The sequence below is a fragment of the Prionailurus viverrinus genome, chromosome C1 (genome assembly GCF_022837055.1).
Source record: "Prionailurus viverrinus isolate Anna chromosome C1, UM_Priviv_1.0, whole genome shotgun sequence".
Lineage (NCBI taxonomy): Eukaryota > Metazoa > Chordata > Mammalia > Carnivora > Felidae > Prionailurus > Prionailurus viverrinus.
The window spans coordinates 26,010,761-26,026,212 of NC_062568.1; the positions used below are offsets into that span (position 1 = coordinate 26,010,761).

Below are 15,452 nucleotides of genomic sequence, written 5' to 3' on the forward strand. Positions count from 1 at the left end.
TGTGAGTTCAAGCCCCATGTTGGGCTTGGAGCCTATAAAAACAAAACAAAATACCTCGCTACTCAGGAAGTATCTCTGGATCCTAATAAATGTTAAGGATATTTAAATATTAATATATTTAACATATTTAAACTCTAAGCCTAGCATTTAAACCCTAAGAATATTGGTGATACCTACAGATCAATTAATTTATAGAACCACTTGAAGCCTGCCTCAAATTTCCAACAGTTCCTTAAATAAAACAACCATTCTGCCTAAAAATAAACTGATGCTTTTAAAAGAAAAGTCATTATCTGAAACAAAACTCCTGAGTTATAGTTGAAAGGTAAGAAATGGTCAATGTTATTTTTGTTGTACTTTGCTTAGTGGTATTTATTATGGCAAAACAGCCAAAACATAAAATTTACTACTTTAAGCATTTCTAATTGTACGATTTTGATATTAAGGACATTCACAATGTTGGGCGACCTCATTATTAACTCCAGAATCCTTCATCATTCCCTACCATTCCATCAATGGTGTTTAGTTACATTTTTTCATAGCATTTTTATTATCTACAGAAAGCTCGTAATTGTTGACTCAATCAAGGTCTATCAGATGTATTAAGATTTTTATTACTTTGAAGAGATATTACAAATAGGCTTTTGTTCTCTACTGGTAGTTGCTGCTGCTTAGTTGACTGCAAGAACATTCCAATTAAGAAGCAGAAACTTATGATCAATGTTCTCTTTTTATTTATTTTTATTTTTTTTAACGTTTATTTATTTTTGAGACAGAGAGAGACAGAGCATGAACAGGGGAGGGTCAGAGAGAGAGGGAGACACAGAATCTGAAACAGGCTCCAGGGTCTGAGCCATCAGCACAGAGCCTGACGCGGGGCCTGAACTCACGAACCGCGAGATCATGACCTGAGCCAAAGTCAGACACTTAACCGACTGAGCCACCCAGGCACCCACCCCTCAATGTTCCCTTGATAATTTTCTGGCTTGCTTCTTTGAACTAAGCTCAGTATTAAGTTGATCTCTTTGAGGTAACGTAGTCATCAAATATTAGTGCTTTATCAAGGAATCCCTGTTGTGAAAAAACTGTTCTCCATCTTGACTATATCAATGTCAACATTTGGGTTGTAATATTGCACTTAGTTTTGCAAGATATCACCACTGGAGGAAACCGAGCAAAGGGGACAAAGGGTCTTTATGTATTATTTCTTATAATCAAATGTGAATCTCTAATTATTTCAGAAAAATACTTAATCACTAAATTCTACTCCTGGGGCGCTGTAGTGGCTCAGTCAGTTACTCAAGAAAAGCTGAACCCAAGATACTAGAAAAAGAACAGCTATTCAAATCCAAACACAGAGGGAAGGAATTAAAGAGAAAAACAAAACAAAACAGGGGCACCTGGGTGTCTCAGTAGGTTAAGTGTCCGACTTTGGCTCAGGTCATGATCTCACAGTTTGTGAATTCGAGCCCCACATTGGGCTCTGTGTGGGCAGCTCGGAGCCTGGAGCCTGCTTCAAATTCTGTGTCTCCCTCTCTCTCTGCCCCTCCCCCCTCACATTCTGTCTCTCTTTCAAAATAAATATTCAAAAAATTAAAAAAAATTTCTACTCCTGAAACCATTAAAAATAATAAAAAAATAAAATTAATTCATTCCAATCTTAAAAAAAACTAGTCAGAGTTTTACAATATAGTCTATTGACCCTTTCTCTCTACTTTATTTATCTGTCGATTTCTTCTATAGTAACTAAATGTCTAGTAGTTTTATGTTTATCATACAGGCTCAAATATGTTATATTTACACAAATATTTACCATCTCTTTGTCCTCCAAAATTTTGATTGAAAGCAATTTTACAAAGTCTAAGCTACAAACTTCTAATACAGACACAAGTTAATAGAATAAATACATTCAGTAAGTTCTACAATACAAAATTAATATACATAAATGTGTTGCATTTCTATATACTAATAATAAACTAACAGAAATTAACAAATCCATTTACAATTACATCAGAAAGACAAAAAGATACAAGGAATAAATTTAAACAAGGTTATCAAAGACCTATTCTCTGAAAATTATAATACACTGATGACAGAAATTGAATACAGCACAAATAAATGGAAAAATTCCACAATGCTCATGGTTTGAGAGAATACTGCTAAAATGTCTATACTACCCAAAGCAATCTACAGATTCAATGAAATCCATAGCAAAATACCAATGGCATTTTCCACAGAACTAAAAGAATTCTAAAATTTGTGTGGTACCACAGAAGACTCCAAATAGCCAAAGCAATCTTGAGACAATACTCTCTGATTTCAAGCCATAGTAATCAAAACAATATGATACTGGCACAAAAACAGACACAATATCAGTGGAACAGAATAAGAGCCCAGAAATAAACCCACACTTATACTGTCAATTAATATTTGACAAAGGAGGGCAGAACATACAATGGGGAAAAGACCGTCTCCTCGATAAATGGTGTATGGAAAACTGGACAGCTACATGCAAAAGAATGAACCCAGACTACTTTCTTACACCAGCTACAGAAGTAAATTCAAAATGGATTAAATATTTCAATGTAAGACAGGAAAATATAAAATTCCTGGAAGAAAACATAGGCAGTTAAGCTCTTAGACATCAGTCTTAGTAATATATATATATATATATATATATATATATATATATATATATTTTAAATTTTGGATCTGTCTCCTCAGGCAAGAGGAACAAAAGCAAAATAAACAGGACTACATCAAACTAAAAAACTTTGCATAGCAAAAAAAAAAAAGGCAAAATATCTCAACAAAAGGGCAACATACTAAATAAGATACTCACAAATAGTATAACTGATAAGGGGTTAATATCCAAATATGTAAAGAACACACTCAACTTACAAAAAAAATCTGATCAAAAAATGGGTAAAGGACTTGTACAGACATTTCTCCAAAGATGACCTACAGACAACCGACAGGCACATGAAAAGATGCTCAACATCACTAATCATCAGGGAAAAGAAAGTCAGAACCACAATGAGATATCACTTCACACTTGTCAGAATGGTTATTATTGGGGTGCCTGGGTGGCTCAGGCAGTTAGGTGTCTGACTCTTGATTTTGGGTCGGGTCATGATTGCAGGGTCATGAGACTGAGCCCTGCATTGGGCTCTACGCTGGGAATGGAACCTGCTTGGGATTCTCTCTCCCTCTCCCTCTACTCACCCTCACCACATGCCCTACTAGTGTGTGCATGTGCATGTGCTCGCTCTCTCTCTCTCTCTCTCTCTCTCTCTCTCTCTCTCAGAAAAAAAAAAGTTAAAGGCTATTACAAAAAAGACGATATAACAAGTGTTGAGTATTGGTGAGGATGAAGACAAAGGGAGCCCTCCTGTACTGTTGCTGGGGGTGCAAAACAGTGCAGCCCCTCTGGAAAACAGTATGGAAGTACTCAGAAAATTAAAAATAGAACTACCATATGATGCACTGATGCCACTTCTGGGGATTTATCCAAAGAAAATGAAAACACGAATTCAAAGACATATATGCAACCCTATGTTCACTGCAATATTATTTACAAAAGACAGGATACAGAAGTAGCCCAAGTGTCCATCAACAGATGAGAGGATAAAGAAGACATGGTGTATATTTACAATGGAACATTACTCGGTCATAAAAAAAAGAATGAAATGTTGCCATTTGTGACAACATGGATGGACCTAGAGGGCATCATGCTAAGGGAAGTAAGTCAGAGAAACACAAATGCTTATATGTGGAATCCAAAAAACAAAACAAATGAACAAGAAACAAACAGAAATGGATTCATACATACAAAAAACAATCTGATGGTTACCAGAGGGAAGGGGGGTGGGAGGATGGGAATATAAGGGAAGGGGATTAAAGGACACAGAATGCGATGTACAGCGTAAAGAATATAGTCAATAATATCGCAACAACTTTGTGCAGTGACCAATGGTAGCCCGATTTATTGTGATGATCACTTCATAATGTGTATAAATGCAAATCACTATATTATATACCTGAAGCTAACAGGATATCGTATGTCAACTACACTTGAATAAAAATACAGATGAAAAAAGACACAAGTACAGCAGTCCATCCTAATGCACAAAATCTCCTGATACGTCTAAGCCTCCTTATGGCAAAAACAAAGCTTGTAGAACCAAAGCATTAATAAACTTGCAAACACCTTAAAGATTTACTTGTTAAGAAAGTTTATGAAATAAAACCATAAAGGAAAACACTAAATACAACATGTATGGCACTGCAACACTGAACACATGTTAATACTGAGTAAGGTACATTAATTTCCTTTTGTAATTCTTCACTTGTTAAAACCTTTTCAATCTCTCCCTTCCCTACAGATGCAATTAACTACTAATACATTCATTTTGATGTGCTAGAGATCATATGCATAGGAGGCAGCATTTTTTTACTTTTAGACAAAAGTTCAAAGCCTTTCTTATTTTATGACCTCCAAACAATTAGGCTCAGCCTCTGTCTCAGAGACTCAAGGTAACAAGGATGTTAACAATGGTTACAGCTTTAGATAACCTTCATTTAATGTGCTAGACCTGGCTGAATAGACATTTGACAACTCCCTTCCTAATTAATAAGATTGTAGAATTTTATACGTGCCCAGTTAACCACCTCTCAAATTGTACTGTCATTAGTCTCTCTTACACATGATAGTACAGGTAATAATAACAAAAACAAGACTGGTGATGGGTTTAATTGCTAACATTTATTAAGTTCCTACATTGTGACAGGAACTGTATAAGGTGATTTACAGATGTGGCTTCAGTTATTCCTTTCAAATCTCTGTAGTATCAGGGTTCAAAAGTTATCTGCATTTTCACAAATGGTAACTAAAATTTAGATGGACAGGACAAGAGTGTCCACGCTATCACCATTGAGACCCCAGGGAGCCTAACTCCAGATCCCTTGAGCGTAACCCCATCAATAGGCAGTACACAACTCTTAGTTAATATCCAGAAACAGAGGTGCAGGATAAAGTGAGGACAAGGCCAGCTTTCACATACCCTCCTTTACTTTCACGACTGTAGTAATGCAAAAATTCCAAGCTTTGCAGATGTCTAATCTACTCTCCTTAATAGCTAACCTCCAGTTTTCTCGTTTATTCATTTAATTACCCCAAAATAGGGGTGCCTGGGTGGCGCAGTCGGTTAAGCGTCCGACTTCAGCCAGGTCACGATCTCGCGGTCCGTGAGTTCGAGCCCCGCGTCGGGCTCTGGGCTGATGGCTCAGAGCCTGGAGCCTGTTTCCGATGCTGTGTTTCCCTCTCTCTCTGCCCCTCCCCCGTTCATGCTCTGTCTCTCTCTGTCCCAAAAATAAATAAACGTTGAAAAAAAAATTAATTACCCCCAAATAGAGTCACAAATCATAACAGCAGCTAGCATTTGCAGAATCCCATTTCACAGAACAAGCATACAGCATGGTGTCAAAGGTCACGCAGTGGAAAAGTTTGGTTCGAGCACAGTCTCAGTAGAGAACCTGTACATTCGAAAACAAAAATGCTCACCTTGAAGAAAACTCACAAGGAAATAAATTATTTATGCTCAGATTTCACTTTAGAGAACTATTTACTATACAGCTAAATGGATAGTACTATTTTTTGTGTCTTGTCTGTCTTTTCAGATACTGTTTATAAAAAAAAAAAGGCAGATCTTTTCAGGTGGACTCCTTATATAGCTTAATAACCATTCCCTTTAGCTTAAGTATTTCCAACTCCTGTCCTACTGACTTGCTCTCATGCATGTATTCTTTCGGTTCTTACAGTCAAAAAGCTGTCAGAAGAAGTGCATTTAGACAGAGCTAGGGGATTATATCTACATAGAATCTGATTAGGAAAAATAAAAATATCCTGGAGATAAAAGCACAATGAAGTCAAGTTAGTATCAGTTCTTTCCTTTTGGAGCTCATGAAGTTTGAATTAGTTTACTTAAGCCAAACAATAAACTTTTAGTACAGAATTTAGTGTAAGAATTACACATCTTCTTTTACTGCAAAAATAAGACATTATAGTATGAATGTTTATAGCAGAAACAAATGTAAATTTAGATAATCTCATTCATATATAACATGTAAATATATAACAGAGTGAAAAAGACTAACTTTGGTTGGGCTACAGCATCAAGATTTTTGTGAAGTATCTAAATTATATTCTCAGCTTTAAAGGGCTAGATAATACAAAACTATGAAAATATATATGGTTATATGAGTATGATAAGCAATGTTTGTTAAAAGTTTCATAAAAAGCTTTTGGCTTAAAATTGCAAAAGACATTCCAAACTAGCCTTATAAAAATGATTCTTACAACGTACAATTTCGGAAAGGAAAATGAGCCACATTTATAACATAACCTAGCACATTCTAATTGTCTATAGATTCTTATTTCTCTAAATTTAAATGCATTCCTTGATTTTTCTCGAAAGAAATGCACATTTGCACATCCTTCCTTTCATACTGCTCTATGTATACTTGAATTATTTTTTATTTAATGTTTATGTATTTTTGAGAGAGACAGAGAGACAAAGTGTGAGCAGAGGAAGGGCAGAGAGAGAAGGAGACACAGAATCCAAAGCAGTCCCCAGGCTCTGAGTTGTCAGCACGGACCCCACGCGAGGCCTGAACCCATGAACCATGCGAGATCATAACCCGAGCCGAAGTCTAACACTTAACTAAGCCACCCAGGCACCTGAATTATTTAAAAATTTTTTTCTTAACCCTCCATTTTTCAAAATATGTATTACTTTAGTCCAAATATTTTCAGCCTGTTTCTACCTTAACTGGATAAAGCTCATTTCCCCTTTTTTAAATAAATTTAATTATATTTCTCCAAATAAAGTTTATTCTTTTTTATAATCTCTCCTTTATAAGCCAAAGGCACTTTGTCTTTTATTGTTGTTTGAAAGGTACTATTTCCAACATCTCACTTATGTAGTCTATAAGTATGTTTAATATTTCAAAAATTTGAAAAAAATAAATCCAAGGAATTTGTTTTCACGAAAGCCACTTTAAATGTCCATCTCAGAAACACCAATAACTCAACCCAGGGGCAGTCTCCAAGCTGCTTTACAATGTTTATTTCTTTATTTCATACTTTCATTATTGGACACAAACCATTTGTGTCCAATAGTTACAACTGACTATCAACTTGTAATTTACTGTAACAATCTCCATTTCAGAGAATCACACAACTGCCATATCCTAAGGAGACTGAGTCCCTCTCTGTTTAAGGAGAAAACTGAGACAGGGATGTTCCACTTCTCCATGGACAGAAAGTTAAGGGAAAAATAAAAATAAAAGTGCCTGTAATTCATGTGTCTTACCACCCTTTTCTAGTATTCCTAAAAAAAGGAGTTTCCACTTATTCCAACCCTGGTTTGCACTCATTTCTCTGTTTTTCCTCACCTCAAAACTGTTTGCTTAAAGAACATGTCTGTATAACCTACAACCTTACAAAAATGCTATTCCATTACTACAATTTCAACAGATCCAAGTAGAATACACACATTCTTTGCAAGGGCGCCATTAATCTTGAGTACCAACATGTATAATTCATCAAAAAAAAAAAAACCCTTAATGCCCTTGAAATCACCCAAAACTTTTTAAATGTTATAAATAACATAAAACCCATTTCAAATTTTACTGTAACCACATAGTTGAAATGGCAATTAGCCTTTTTTTTTTAACTTAAATAGTTTAAGATAAAGTCTCAGTGGCGTTGAAAGGGATACAGTCATTTTTCTATTCAAAATAGTTTTACTCTATGTCAGAATTTCTTTTCTTCTCAAGGCTGAATAATATTCTACTGTATGTATATCACATATTGCTTCTTTGTTTATCCAGCAGACACTTGAGTTGTTTCCATATTTTCCCTATTGTGGATAATGCTAATAGAAACATGGTATACAAAAAACTTTGAGCTAATCCTGCTCTCAGTTCTTTTGAGTATAAATCCGAAAGTGGAATTGCTGGTGATTTTATTTATTTTTTTTTTGAGGACCCACCATACTGTTCCACAGCGGATACAACATTTTAAATATCCAACAGTGCACAAGGGTCTAAATATCTCTACATCTTTACCAGCACTTGGTATTTTCTACTTTTTCTTGATGATAGCCATCTTGATGGGATTAAAGTGGCATATCATTGTTATAAAAAGACACATACTGTATGGTTCCATTTTATAAGTTACCTAGAGTTGTCAAATTAATAGAGACAGAAAGTAGGGTGGTAGTTGACAGGCATTAGGGAAAGGGGGAGAATAGGGACTTGTCACTTCATGGGTATACAGTTTCAGATTTGTAATACACAAAGTTTTTTGGTGGTATTTTTGTTTTGTGTGTTTTGTTTTGTTTGCAACATGAAGAGTCTAGATCGTGGTGATGGTTGCCTAACAGTATGAATAAACTTATTACAATTAATAAATTTACACTTAAAATGATTAGATAGTCAATTTCAGGTTTTGTGTCTTTTACCACAAGTAAAAAATGGTTTATTAAGGCTCCTGAGTGGCTCAGTTGGTTAAGCATCTGAATCTTGACTTCAGCTTAGGTCATGATCTCATGATATCTGAGATCGAGCCCCACACTGGGCTCCACGCTGACAGTGTGGAGCCTGCTTGGGATTCTCCCTCTCCCTCTCCTCCTGCCCCTCTCCTGCTCACCCTCTCCCACTCTCCCAAAATAAATAAATCAACTTAAAAAAACCATATTCTTAAAAAGTGCAAATTTTTAAAATGGAAAAAAAATAGTTTTACTTCTGTGATATTAATGCAACTACTCCATCTTAATTTCTTATTCAGTGTGTAACAATTGGTACAAATTATACACTCTGAATAAGTGATGTGATTTAATCCAAGTTATTCTGCTTTACTTTCAACCACAGTTCTTTCTTATTTGAGAGGGGCAATATCAAGAACTGCATTATCCAATATGGTACTCACTACTCACATGTGGCTGCTGAGCTTTGCAATAGGGTTCCCGATTTAGAAATGCTATACAGTATTTGTAAAATTACACATGGATTCTGAAGTCAGTATGAAAACAGAGCACACACTATCTCAATCAATTACCCTGGTTACATCTTGAATAATAATATTTGTACATAGAGTTAAATAGAAGTTTTTACATCTTAGTGTGGCTACTAGAAAATTGAAAACTACACATATGGTTTACATGTTATTTCTTTTGGACAACACAGCTTTGGGCTCTTTAAGTACATGCACTTGCTCAGTTAGTAATCTACCATATAAATAGGATTTTAGTTACTTAGTGTCATCTAATGAAAACCCCTCCTTTTACGCTATGTTGCCCTCCAGGTACATTTCTACTTCTCCACTCAACTGTCCAGCAGAACCCCTTGAAAGCACTAGGAAACTCTGGCTCTACTAACTGCCTGCACTTCTGTCTTAGTCTTACTATTTCACGGAAACAGCCATCCTAGACATGACCTATGATGCGCAACTTGCCATTTTTCATCCCTCCTCTTACTCATCTTACAAAGTTGATCACTTCTTCCTCCTTGAAAAGCTTTCTTCGCTTGATTGCCAGGACAACGTATCCTCTTTTGATTTGCCTCCTGTACCGGTTCCTCCATTTTCCCAACCCTTCTCTGATATTTAGATACTGAAATGTGCTAGGTCAGACCTATACCCACTCCCTAAGTGGGATCATCCAGTACCACTATTTAAAAACCGGTTATCCGCTGAAACACCCCATTTATTCTTCTCCATGGACCTTTTCCAGAAGCTTCAGTCTTTTTGTAACTATATGTCAAATTACCTTTTTTACCTAGATGCATAATAGTCATTTCTAACTAAACACATACAGTAAGGACTTATCGATTCTCCCTTCTCCCAGCCTAGATCCCCTCACTCAACTGGTTTCTCCTAGCTCAATAAATGGAGACTCCTTTCTTGTAGTTGCAGAGATAAATGCTTAGAATGGCCTTTTTTTTTCCTTCTCGTTTTCATTTCCCATCTAATCTATCATTAAATCCTATTGATTCTGTTTTCCACATATACCAAGAATCTGACTCCATCTCTTCACCTTGTCTGAGATCATTCTGGTCCAAGCCACTGACATCTCCCATCATGCGTCTTGCCCCCTAACTGGTCTCCTCCATCATGTTCTCAACACAGCAGCCAGAGCGATCCCACAACTGCACTGATATATTGGATGATTTTAACCCCCTGCTCTAAACCTCTTATCTAATTTAAGGAGTCCCTACTTTATTCCAAGAAACCAAAGTGTTATGAGGCCCACAATGATCTAAACCACCTTCCTCTCCCACCACACACATCTGACCTCACCTGTCACCACTCTCCCTCCTCATGTCAGCTTCAACCACAAATGTTCTCTTGCTACTGCTCAAAGAGTCCACGTGTGTCCCAGTCCCAGGAGCTCTGCACTCCTTGCTCACTTCCCCAAGACTGTTCACTCCATGTAAGTATTTTCCACTTTATCCTGTCCCCTCCGGCGCTCCCCATCTACTTAGCAACAACTTTTTCTCTCTCACACCAATGTAAGCTTCAAGAGGCACTCCATGCATATGTGTTAAATAAATGCTTAGGGGTGCCTGGGTGGCTCAGTCAATTAAGTGTCTGCCTTTTGACTTCAGCTCATGTCATGATCTCACAGACTGTGGGTTTAAGCCCCGCGTTGGGCTCTGTGCTGACAGTGCAGAACCTGCTTGGAATCCTCTCTCTTCCTCCCCATCCGCTCTCCCTCGGTTGTGCTCTCTCTCTCTCTCTCAAAATAAACAAACTTTAAAAATAAACAAATAAATAAATTTAAAAAATAAATAAAGACTTTGCATTCTGCTAGTTGTCATATATACAAATATGGGTAATTATTAGTCACTGCCTTCAAGGACCCCTCAATCCTAAGGCAGATGGCACTGACATATAAGCACAAAGTCAGGAGTGCCATAAGAGAAGGCATGTACGAAGCTCTAGGAGTGCTCAGAGGAAGGCAAATTCTGGAAAACTATCCAAAGGGACAGAGTGGAGCAGTGACAGGCAAATGGTAGCTCTCCAGGTATGGTGGTGACAACTGGGAGGTCCAGAAAGATGAATGAGGACAATTTTTACAAATCAGTAATCACGTTTGGCTCTGGTACTAGGCGTCTATGTATAATGGGGAGATGGGAGAAAAGAGGACAGACAACAGACCCATGAAGGCAAAGACAAATATAAATAAATGCAGTACACACCAACTCACATGCATGTGTGCAGGCGTATCTGTGTGTGTGCAGGTATGCATGAACTGCGTATGTATGTATCACACGTGTGTATATGCACATATATGTGCACACACACAAGGAAGATGACAAAACTCTCAAGAACATGTTTCGGATCTTCACCTCATACTGTCTCCTTTTCTATCACTATACGTTACGATCTTAATCGGAAATTTAAAAGTCCACAAGACTATACAAATGAAATGAGAAAATCCCTAAACTCTAAATGTTTTCTTTTCTCAAACAACAAAAGAACCCCAGCAACCTCCTGACCTCCACTTCTGTTACTTTACAAAAAGAGTTTAGAGACATAGGTAGATAGCAGGATTAATGCCCGATGTCAAAGCAAGATCTTTTTCTAGGAATGTCCTCTCTCCACTGTATCCCAGCAAAACGTTCACCAATTTACACAAAATGTTCCCTGGCAGAGACTCCCTTCTGTTCATCACCTGCTGCCAAGAGCCAGCTCCCAAATGGTGGTCAGCTGATTCTTCCTTCACCCGCAGAATCCAGATCAATAAGTGATCTTTAGCACAAAATTTAATCAAAGTGAAACCAGATACGATAGCTAAATTTTAAGCGTGACTACGTGGCGTGAATGTAAAAAGGTTTTGTGGCACAAAACTCTGACAGGTCTTTTTAAAAAATGGGATGCATTATAATAATAAAGTAACCTGAGGATAGAGTTCGCAGAAGAATGTGGCTGGTTTTCAATGAGACTGCAGTAAGCTTTTTACTGCAGCGTGGCAAGCATCTCTTAATAAAGCCAGATTCGAAATCTGCCCAGTGAAAATACTTGCGTTATTTTGAATGCTGATTAAAACATTTTGTGCGGACCTAGTACAGGAGTGCCATATACTACGCAAGACCCACAGTGGCACTTGGCAGAAGATAAATCATCGAGCTCTAAAATCTGCTGTGGTCGCTGTCTTCATTACAGAGACCTGCACACAGCATACGAAAACATCTATAATGTTTACAGCACCTGGATGCCTGCACTATTAAACATCAATACAATCCGTGTTCATATCATCTCCATGCTAATCAGATCGATTACTACTGATATAGTGTCTTGTCACAGTAGCGTAATGCTAATCAAACAAACGGAGCTATGGGGAGGTGATTCGGACACAGGTACTTAATAGCACACTGCAAAAACAGAAAAGGATTCAACAGAAAACATACAAGGTACAGCTGTGTCACGGGCAGGCCGATTCCGTGTTGAGTCCTGGGTGGTGCTGCTGTAATTTTGTCAGCAGCCATTAAAAGGGGAATATAATACGGTTTGATGTCATAAAAATGGACTTGAAAGGGAAATGAGATTACCGCTGCTGCTTAACATGGCAGAGGTAATTAGCTGCACAGGTAATTAGATACAGATTCCCAGCATACCCTAGTGGAGGCAGTGGATGATGGCAAGAGATAATATCTTGTGCCCGTTGAAAAGGATCAATGTTACAGTTGTTTTAGATCCAAAACAACATCCGCATCAAACATTCTAATCCTCCAGACGAAAAAGATGCCGTAGTGGCTGCAGTAAAACGTGCTATAACTTCGTAAAAAAAATGAATGGACGAGGGAGGAAGGGATGGGAAGTGGGGCCAGCGGGGACATGGCTATCTCACTGTGACTGGCAGGCCTTAGGTCACGTGTGTATCTGTCTCAGTTGTTACTTTGTGATACAACTGATTGAGAATGTTTTCTGGCCCCTCTTCGGCCAATTTCATTTATTCAAACAAAAACGGTCAAAGACAATAACAACAGGGGGAATCAGTGATAGTACCTGAACGTGAAGAACCCATTAACCTGTGTTTCTTTAAATACTTATGTAGTGAATTTAATATTTGTCTAATGTATACACATTTTGGCCAACAGTTTGCATTTCATCAACTGAGACATCCCTACCGCTGCATATGGAGGCAAAGGAAACTTGACTGGTAAGTGAAAAGTAATTTCTCCTACTTTAGCAAAGCAGAAGAGTTCCTAGACACAGGGGCCATGCTAATCGCCTCTGTATTGTTCCGATTTTAGTATATGTGCTGCCGAAGTGAAAAGTAAGCACAAAGCAGAAGAGTTCCCAATACCGCCGTGCAGCTCCGGGCTCTGTCTTCGTCTGCTGAAAAGACGTGGATGAAGAAAAGAAAATGGCACTTCATTATTTATTCAGTAAGTATGCCTACTTCGCACACAATGCCAAACCAAAGCATACCTCCCTACACACACTCAGGCCACTGAACCATTCATGTGGCACCGAGACGCTGGCTGAGAGCCATGGGGATTAGAAATGTGGTAAGTGCTACCCACCAGTCTGGGGGAAAGGCAAAGCCAGCAGTTAATTCTGCATTTAGCTGCAATAAAACAACCCCAGAGAATACATTCCACAAGTAAAACCGAACTTCTGGAAAAACAACAGTTCACACCTTTTTCTCTACAGGAAGAAAAAAGATGTCACCATAATTCAGATGGTTTTAGAATCAGCACTTCCAGGGAACTGATTTGAATGCTGCCCGTTTAGAAGCTATTAGAAACACAGATTAGTGGGGGGGGGGGGGATGTTAGGCATTACCCTGAAAGCGTGCTAACATCTTCAATTTTCTTTTCGCCCTCCCTGCCTATTTTGTGGGGTCAGTGGTGGACCGGATGGAAAAAAGACCATTTTGACGCTGTGAACGGCTATCACGGGTGTGCCCAGCCAAATCGGCTGGCTGGTGGAAACTGACAACATAGAAGAACTTTAGTCAACATTATTCACTTTCTTGTTCAAACGTACTTTTCATCACGTCTTTTCTTAGGACAACAGTACAGTTATTGCCCTCTTGCTGGCCTGAACAGTCACACAGACTGAGCTAGCTTCATGGGTAGGTGCTTTATGTAGTCAAAGAACCATACACTTTGCTAGGCTTAATGCTCTCTTGTTGTCTTGAATTTCTCATTTTCTTAATAGGTTTTGAACAATGGGCTTGCATTCTCATTTTGCAAATTATGTAGTTGGCAGTGCCCATTGAGGAAGTTAGCTGACATCAGCATCCCCTTTACTTATGGTAGAAAGACCGAGGGGCGCCTGGGTGGCTCAGTCGGTTAAGCGTCTGACTCCAGCTCAGGTCATGATCTCGCGGTTCATGAATTCAAGCCCCGCGTCGAGCTCTGTGCTGACAGCTCAGAGCCTGGAGCCTGCTTCAGATTCTGTGTCTCCCTCTCTTTGCCCCTTCCCCACCTGCACTCTGTCTCTGTCTCTCAAAAATAAACATTAAAAAAAAAAGAAAGAAAGACTGAAAACTGCCTGATTCATCACACAGCATTCACTATAAAGCCTTCTGTGTCTTTAATTCTTAATAATGTAAAATGAATCAAAATTATAAAGAAGGAGCAGAGAAGAGCTTTGGAAGGAGTCCAGCATCTATGGGTATAATTAAGGGATGTGAGACAACTGATTTGGTGAGTTCAGGTCGGGCCTAGGATGGTCCTGAAGAATTAAAGGGTCTAGAGAACGAATCTCGAGTAGCTGGGCGGCAAAATAAAGAGAAGCAGGACTGGCTCAGGGTTTCCCTAAAATGTTGGATCATCTCATTCATGAAGCAGTGACCGCTGGGAGCCCAGTGATATTTACTCGTCTCACCCTTTCATCTACACACATAGTCATCTTCTGCTCTTGCTTATCTGGGACATAACCAGCTATTCAGAATATCATCTTTAATGCTTTAGCTTATAGATTCTACCATCTGTCACATTTCACAAAACATCTAGCTATGCTTTCCTATGCCAACCAAATTGCTTGCTTCTTACTCTTTTACTGGATTCTCAAAAGGTTTCCACTGTCATGACTAAGGGACTTTTCTCAGACCTCGTCATCTTGGCACCTCCACACCTTCTAACACATTCATGTCCCCTTGATACCAACTTCCAAGCTCTGCCGTTTCCTCTGCCTGTGAGACACAATATTCTTCTCAGGGAGCTGTCTGCTCTGTGAGTATCTTCTCCTACTGACCCCGTGGTCCACTGCACTTCCCGCTATGCACTGCCACTCAATCCCTCTCCTGGGAAGGCTTCAAAACCGGCATCCTCAGCCTCGGCCTTATGGTTGGTGAGTGAATTTCATTACACATGCACCAACGTTTAGAGGATATTTCAAGACAGATGTCCAGAAAAGCATGGATTTTCAACGC

General features: G+C 38.5%; 1 protein-coding gene and 1 non-coding gene across 4 annotated transcripts in view; both read right to left on the minus strand.

Moving 5' to 3' along the window:
- The window catches only part of PARD3B (par-3 family cell polarity regulator beta), a 1,023,096-nt gene that overhangs the window by 684,526 nt on the left and 323,118 nt on the right, over positions 1-15,452 (minus strand). The gene's annotated exons all lie outside the window — the stretch shown is intronic.
- Positions 13,236-13,347, minus strand: LOC125174241 (U6 spliceosomal RNA). The gene has a single exon (XR_007155357.1). It is a non-coding gene; the product is annotated as a U6 spliceosomal RNA (small nuclear RNA).